The following is an 8215-nucleotide window of genomic DNA, read 5'->3' as shown; positions in this document are numbered from 1 at the left end:
TAAGCGGACCTAATTAACCTGGGGTGTTGAGTTTCATGATTTATTGAACGAACAACTGAAAATTGGTTTGTATGCAAGTGTGTCATGTGTGGAGAAGAACCCTCTAGCTAGCCCATCATCCATAGTTTGATCCAAATTCGTCTAGAATCTGTTTTCAATTTACAATCTGTTTTGCGAGTTTAATTTCGTCCAAAACCAAACCCCCTTTACTTTGTTAAGTCATATTAGTTAGAACTTGTCTTAGATTGTCTTTTTAAGTGTTTTGAGCCTTTAGAAACCCAAATTTCATCCAAATTGTCTTTAGAGCTCAAAAATGCCCAGTTTGTGTTTTTAGGCAGTTTTGAGTGTTTTTGTGCTGTTTTAAGTCTTTTGGTTTGTTTTAGTGTTTTAAAATTTAGTTTTGCATTCTTTGAGTCTTGTTAAGTGTTTGTAACTTGTTTTTAGTTATTTGAGTCAGTTTAGAAGTGTTTTAGCAATCCCTTCTAATCCCCGGTTTAAGAACGATCCCTACTTATCCATACTACAATTGTCAACAAGAGGGTTTAATTTGTGTGTTTAGTTATTTTACGCATCACACCCATCACCACAAATTCTCTACACACCCCCTAACCCTCTCTACATAACCTGCCGCAACCCTTAGACCATCCATTCACCACTCATAGCCTTGTGCCACATATTTGCAAGGAAAGAGGATTGCTTGGAGTTGTTCTAGCCATTCAATTTTGATTGCTGGAGCATTATAGGTGTATTCTACTTTGGTTTTCAATGTTTAATTTCAATTCTTTCTATTTAATTGCAAGTATGAGGAACTAAACCCCTTTTGGCTAGGGGGAATTTCAAAGCCATGAACATATTTGCAATATGAATTGATTTCTTCCAATTGTGATTTGATAAGTTGTGAATGCAATTCAATTAACTGTTTTTTCAAAACTGATTCTTGTATGTTGATTAAGGATGCATACTTAGTTTTCACGCATGAATTTGATGCTAGAATACAAATGAGTTTCACCTAATCGTTACAAATTTATATTCATGAGTAGAGAAGGTTGCTAGTCACAATCGCGTTAATTGAATTCTTGGCAAACGTATCATGCATTCATAGTTACAAATGTCTCGTCAACACTTATGATTTTCATGGAACGTAATGATCTCTGATTGTATGTATCTCTATTATGCATTCATGTAGGGGACCTTTGGAGAATGATTTGGGTTGTCGCATGCATTCATCCAATTCAATGAGTAAAGGAAAATCTGAGGGTTAATTAGTGCATTATGATTAATTTGGGGTGTTGAGCTTCATAATTTATTGAAAAGCAATTGGAAATCGATTCATGTACAAGTGTGTCATGTGTGAAGAAGAACCCTCTAGCTAGCCTATCACCCATCCATTTATCCCAAATTCGTCCAAAATCTGTCTTAAGTTTTTAGTTACTTGTTTTACTTTAAATTCATCCAAAACCCAATCCCCTTTACTTTAGTGTGTCAAATTAGTTAGAATCTATCTAAGTTTGTGTTTTTAAGTGTTTTGAGTCAAGTTTAATTCAATTTTCGTCTAAATCACTTCCTAGTATCTAGTTTGAGTCTATCTAGTTGTTTTAAGCTATTTTGAGTCATTGTAGTTAGTTTTGAGTCTTTTCAGTTTGTTTTGAGTTCTTTGAGTCTAGTTAAGTGTTTTTAGTTTATTTCTGTGTTTTTGAGTCAGTTTAGAGTAGATTAGCAATCCCTCCTAATCCCCGGTCTAGAACAATCCCTACTTTCCATACTACAATTGTCAAGAAGATGGTTTAATTTGTGTGTTAGTTAATTTTCACATCAGCACCAATGCTCTGTTGACAAAGACCTCCGCTTTTGGTGGATTACTTAGCAGTTAGGGATATTTACTATTAATATTAAGAAATAAAAGGCATAATAAACCGGAACATCAACTCGAGATCGGCTTTATTATTCGGTTAGGAGTTCGGTAGCTCGTCGGAGGAATGCCACTACGAAGCTTCTTCTCCCTCTTCTTGCGGTCGAATGGGCAAACTTCCTAGCCGTAACCGGAATACTCCCTCCCGGGCAAGTGGATCAAAAGAGTATGAAACTAGACTCACTCTCCACAATTGGATGAATCAAAAACAGGCTACACTTAGATCGATTTTTCCAAAAGAAAAGAGACCTATTACCAGTCTTCTTTCTTTCTATATTAGGTGCAACAAAGGAAGGGAACATATAAGGCTTCTAGAAACCAAGTTTTTAGGTCCCTTTGCAGCTGGATTTAAGGCATGATAAGATTAGGATATGATAAGATAAGATAAGGTTTGTTTGGATAACATAAGGTTGGATAAGGTTTTGGATAATGTTTCCTTCTTTTGAGCTAATTCCTTATCTTTTTTGTCTTGAATTTATTTTCTTCATCTTTTTAGCACATTCCTAGCCTCTTGAACTTCAAAAACGTCCATCCACCTTGCTCCATGCATGTCCTATCCATTCTTGGCCCAAAACTGCTCTAAAATGCTCCAAAATGCACTTTCTTACCAACTTTGTCATTTGGACCTACAAAAACACGAAAATAGCTTAAAACACAATAATAAATAGAAACTAACTATGAAAGTGCAAGAAAACAAGCTAACTAAGTCGTATAAATATGCTCCTATCAAATTCCCCCACACTTAGCTTTTGCTAGCCCTCGAGCAAAACAAAACAAACAAAACATAACCTAGACCTTCCAACGTTCGCCTCAGGGATTTCCAATGAAACATGACATGCTAAAAATCACTACTCACATAAATTTTAGCCATCCTTACTCTCGAGCATACACTTAATCCCATTCACCAATCACTAGCTCACATTTAATCAATTAGAACAATGTTTTGAATGTAGTAACATGCCTTAGAGAATTCCCTCAATTCCTCACTGGATATACTATCTATTTTCACACAGATTTTCTGACTACACTCCTTATACTAGGTATATGTGAGAAGATTAATGTAAACATGTAGACTAGCACTCACATATGTTATAATCAAAGAAGGCACTTTCTGGAATTATTAATGCATGTATATATATATGATCTCATGAACGGAATGCCACTACTTAGATGCAAGAACCAAGAATACCATATGCTCATACCAATCCCAAACTCCACATTGAAACATACAACAACCAAGATTAAAGTCTAAGGGTTGTAACGGGGCTAAGGGTATTGGCTAACAAAGAAGGGTAAGGATAAACAAAGGTTCTTAAAGCAATAGTAAGCAAAGTAAGGAAATCAACTTAGAATTCACTCTTGAATGCAGCAAATAACTTGAAACACTAAGGGGATGATAGGAGCATATTTATGTGACTTAGTTAGTGATGCAAAAATTAACTTAACACACAAATTTAACCCTCTTTTGACAACTGTAGTACAAGTATAAGTAGGGATCGTTCTGGACCGGGGATTAGGAGGGCTTGCTAATAACCTCTAAATTGACTCAAAAACATAAAACTAAACTTAAAAACACTTAACAAGACTCACAAGACTCAAAGCAAACTTAAAATAATCAAAACAGCTTAAAACAACTAAATAAACTTAAACTAGACACTAGGAATGACTTTGGATGAAAAATTGACTTTTACTTGAATCAAAACACTTAAAAACACAAACTAAAACATATTTGAAACACTTTGAAACAAGAAACTAAAAAAGGGGGGTTTTGATTTGGATGAAGTTGAAACAAACAAACAAGTATGAAAAACTAGACAGATTGTAAAACGAATATGAGAAATAAGATGATGGATGGGATAGCTAAAGGCTTTTTTTCCACACATGACATGTATGCAAATAATTTGATTTCCAGTTACTACTTCATTCAATTATGAACGACAATGCTCCAAATTAACCGTGACATCACTAGTGAAATCTCAGATTTTCCTTGTTTTATTGGATTGGATGACATCATTCGACAACCCAAATCATTCTTCAAAAGTTCCCTACATGACATCATAATAGAGATACAATCAAAGATCATTACGTTTAATGAAAATCATAAGCATTGACAAAGCACTTGCAACTATGACATCATGTCGCTTATGCTAGGAATTGAACTTAACGCGATTGTTTATAAGTGACCTTCACTACATGTGAATATAAGTTTGTAACAATTATGTGAAACTTCCTTATATTCTAGCAACGGATTTATGCATGCCAATTAAGTGTCGACCCTTAATTAACAAATACAAACAAGTTATCAATCAAATAGTTAAGCCAATTGCATTCACGATTCAAGAGTTCATAACTGGAATATATCAAATTATATTGCACATATAATCATGGTTTTGAAATCACCCCTAGCCAAGAGGGGTTTAGCCACTCATATTTACAACAAACGAAAGGAAATGAATTTAAACATTAGAAACAAAAGAAAGAAAACACCTAAACGCTCCAACGATCCAAGTTGGACAGCAAGCACATCCAAGCACTTTCCTTCCCTTCCTTTGCTACGGCACAAGGTGTTGGTGAGTGTTTGAAGGTTTGTTTGTATAGAGGAATGGATGTAAAGATGAATGGATGTGTTTGGATGAAGGTTGTATTGAAATGGGGATGAATGATCAAGCAAAAACTAAACTATATGGCTGCCACACACACTTCCTTTTATAGAGGAAATGCACGGCAATGGAGGGAAATTGGTGGTGTTTGAAATGATTCAAGGGTGAAAATGAAGTAATGATGCAAAGCATGGGGGGTAAAATGGAGTAGTGTTGCAGCAATGAGTGCATTAAGTGGTGTTTGAAATGATTCAAAGGTGAAAGTGAAGTGATGATGCAAAGCTTGGGGGGGGTAAAATGGAGTGGTGTTGCACGACATAGGAATCCAAAGGGAGTGCAATGGTGGTGTACGACAATGATGGAAAGGTGAATGGTGGAGTAACACCCCTTTGTGGCTGAGCTCTTTGTCCTTTTTACATTAATTCTTCTTTCTCTTTAACACATTCCTAGCCTCTTTAGTCTTCAATTTCGTCCATCCACCTTGCTCCATGCATGTGCTATCCATTCTAAGCCCAAAACTGCTCCAAAATGCACCACAATGCATCTTATTACTTTATAAGGTCTATGGACATACAAACACACGAAAATAGCTTAAAATACATAATTAACTAAGAAATAACAACATAAATGCATGAGAACAAGCTAACTCAGTCGCATAAATATGCTCCTATCAAATTCCCCCTCACTTAGATTTTGCTAGTCCTCGAGCAAAACAAAACAAACAAAACACAACCTAGACCTTCCAACATTTGCCTCAGGGATTTTTAATGAAACATGACACGTTAAAAATCATCATTCCCACATATTTTGGTCATCTTTGCACTTGAGCACATACTTAATCACAGTCACCACTTACTAGTTCACAATTAACCAATTAAAACAATGTTTTGAATGTAGTAACATGCCTTAGAGAATTTGCTCAATTCTTTACAAGATACTCTCTATTTTCACACACATTTTCTGACTGCACACCCTACACTAGTATATGTGAGAAGATTGATGTAAACACGAGAGACTTGGACTCACATATGTTATAACAAAGAAAGCAATTGTCTGGAGTTATTAAGCATGTTTAGATATGATCTCATGAATGGAATGCTACTACTTAGATGCGAGAACCAGTGACACCATATGCTCATACCAATTTCGAACTCCACAAATTGAAACACACAACACTCAAGATTGAAGTCAAGGATTGTAACAGGGCTTGGGGGTAATGGCTAACAAAGAAATGATAGGGATAACAAACGTTCTTAAAGCGATAGCAAGCAAAGCAATGAAATAGACACTTGGAAATCACTTTAGAATGCAGAATCAATTTTTAAATACAAAGGGAAGATTCATGCAACACTTAGGGCCGAATTCAATGTTTTGGACCCTTTCTTTAACAAACAACACTTTAGAGCTCTTTTTCATACTCTTTTCAATTCTTTTTTTTTTCTTTTCTACCCATGCCTTATTAAGGACTTTGGCACACACACACACAAGAATCACTTCCCCCACACTTGCTTTCTGCAATACATTGATAAAAAAAAAAAAGTTCATTTTAAGTCATGCTTTACTATGTTTCAAGAATAAGGGTATGGATGGTCCTAAAACTAGGCTAGGTAAGGATAGTGTGGGTTAACAAAGAACATAGGCTTAACAAGGCTCAACAGGGTTAGACTTAACACATAATGAAATAGGGGCACGGCAATTTGGCTCTGGTGGTTACTACACAACTTCATCTTGAATATGTGTTATGCAAATCAATAGCATGCTTTGAATGAAATAGGCATGAGTTCTAGCATTTGGAACTAAAAGATGGAACGCCTTCTAAGTAGCAACCAAGCAAAGAATAATGAGATCATGCAACGACTTTAGAAAACAATGATGCACAGATTATTAACTCTCCAAATAAACGTTTAGGCTCAAGTCTCACAAGGTTGTAGCATTCATTTGAGTTCCTTCCTTCAAGCATGTTACAAAAACTGATTTTTCCTTTATGATTGCATGTGAATTCATAAATTATAACCACAACCAAGCATACACCAAAGAGTAAATCAAATTTTCATCCATGTTTATAACTCTCTTTAACAGTCATGTAATTAAAAACCAAATCCTCATCATTGTATTGGAAGGTACCCTAAGACATAAATAAACACACAAAAATAACCCTTTTTGTGTTTTTCAAAACAATTTTTCAAATTTTTATGAGATTTTCGGATTTTTATGTCAAACACACTAAAACACTCCAAAACAGCTTAAAAACACTTAAAAACAGCAAGGAACAACACTAGAAGTAATGGGTGATAAACTCTTACGAATTTCAAGCAAAACAATGGTTACCCCCCCTCCACACTTAAATCAAACATTGTCCTCAATGTTTCAAGCATGAACTCACACAAAAACAAGGAAACAAACAAACAACGAATAAACATGAAAAGTATAGCAAAGTAAAAACCAGACAGAGTAGAGTTTAAGAATGCAAATCTGGTTTTAGAGATAGATGATCTTGTTAACTTTCCACAGCTTTGATCTCGAACTGGTTTAGAATTCTAAGCGATGACTATTAAAATCCTTGGTTGTGCAGTCTGCATTCTTCTCTACTTGTTTCTTCTGCACGGCAGGCAGGCACGAGGTAGAGGTGTTGGTCTGTTTCTTTGTTCAATCTGTCCAAGTGCCGACCATTTGCTTTCTTTCTCCTTGTCCCTATCTGAGGATGAATTAGCACATTGTCTCTACATGCTTCGAGGTATCATTTTCACTTCCCTTATCTGTTCCCCAGGCTAATGTGGTAGCATAAGATGTTGAAAATGAGTACTCGAGAGCAAGGCTAGGTAAGCAATCAAGAAGGGTTTCCAAGCAGTCGGTTCCAGATTGGAAGATTGATACCAAGTGCTGGCTGATTACTCTTTTTCTCCTTGTCCCGCAGGTGAAAAACAACGACAAGAAGAAGGACAGGGAGAAAGCTTGCTATGAGATACTCTTGCTTTCAACCTTCATGATATGAAATACTTTGGCTTTTGATGGGTTGTTTGCAAAGGTATCCCAGGGAATAAGGAACATTGAGTGACTCAATAGGCTTTGTTGGGAAGGCATTCTCGGAGATGAAGAAGGGTTATGTATGTCTGCCTTGCAATGGAGGGTGAAGGTCGACATTTATATGAATTAATAACCGGTACTATTCTTTCACTCTTGTCAGCAACCGTTGGATGATTGAACAGTAAACTTCACGTGCTGTCTACGTCACCAGAAATCTTCGATAGATTGCCCGTAATTTCCGCAAGGCAGAGTGTGCGTGTGACAGATGCTGACACGTCTGGAAAAGAAAATGCCTCTCTGATTTATGAGCTTGCCTCTTCGATTTCTGAGCTCCGTTGAGTGCAGAGGTTGCATGTGACAAGTGCGGACAAATTTGGAAAAGAGGATGGCCCGTGGTTTCTGAGCAAGCCTAGTTTTTTAGAAAGCTAGCACCTCTTCAATTTTTGAATTGGCCTCTTTGATTTCTGAGCTCGCCTCTTCGATCTTTGAAATCCCGTCGAGTGCTGATTTTTATAGAGGCGAGCAGTTCGTTTCAAAGTACACTTGAATTTCCACCTGTAGAAACTCCCTTCTTGCACTTCTGAGATCCTGATTTGTCCAACCTCTTCTTTCTTCAACACCATTGAAAATATCTGGCCCCTCCGACTGTCATTTTGACTTGAACCTTGATAAAGAGGCATCC

This window comes from Malus sylvestris, chromosome 9 (genome assembly GCF_916048215.2).
Source record: "Malus sylvestris chromosome 9, drMalSylv7.2, whole genome shotgun sequence".
Lineage (NCBI taxonomy): Eukaryota > Viridiplantae > Streptophyta > Magnoliopsida > Rosales > Rosaceae > Malus > Malus sylvestris.
This window is presented reverse-complemented; position numbering follows the sequence as displayed.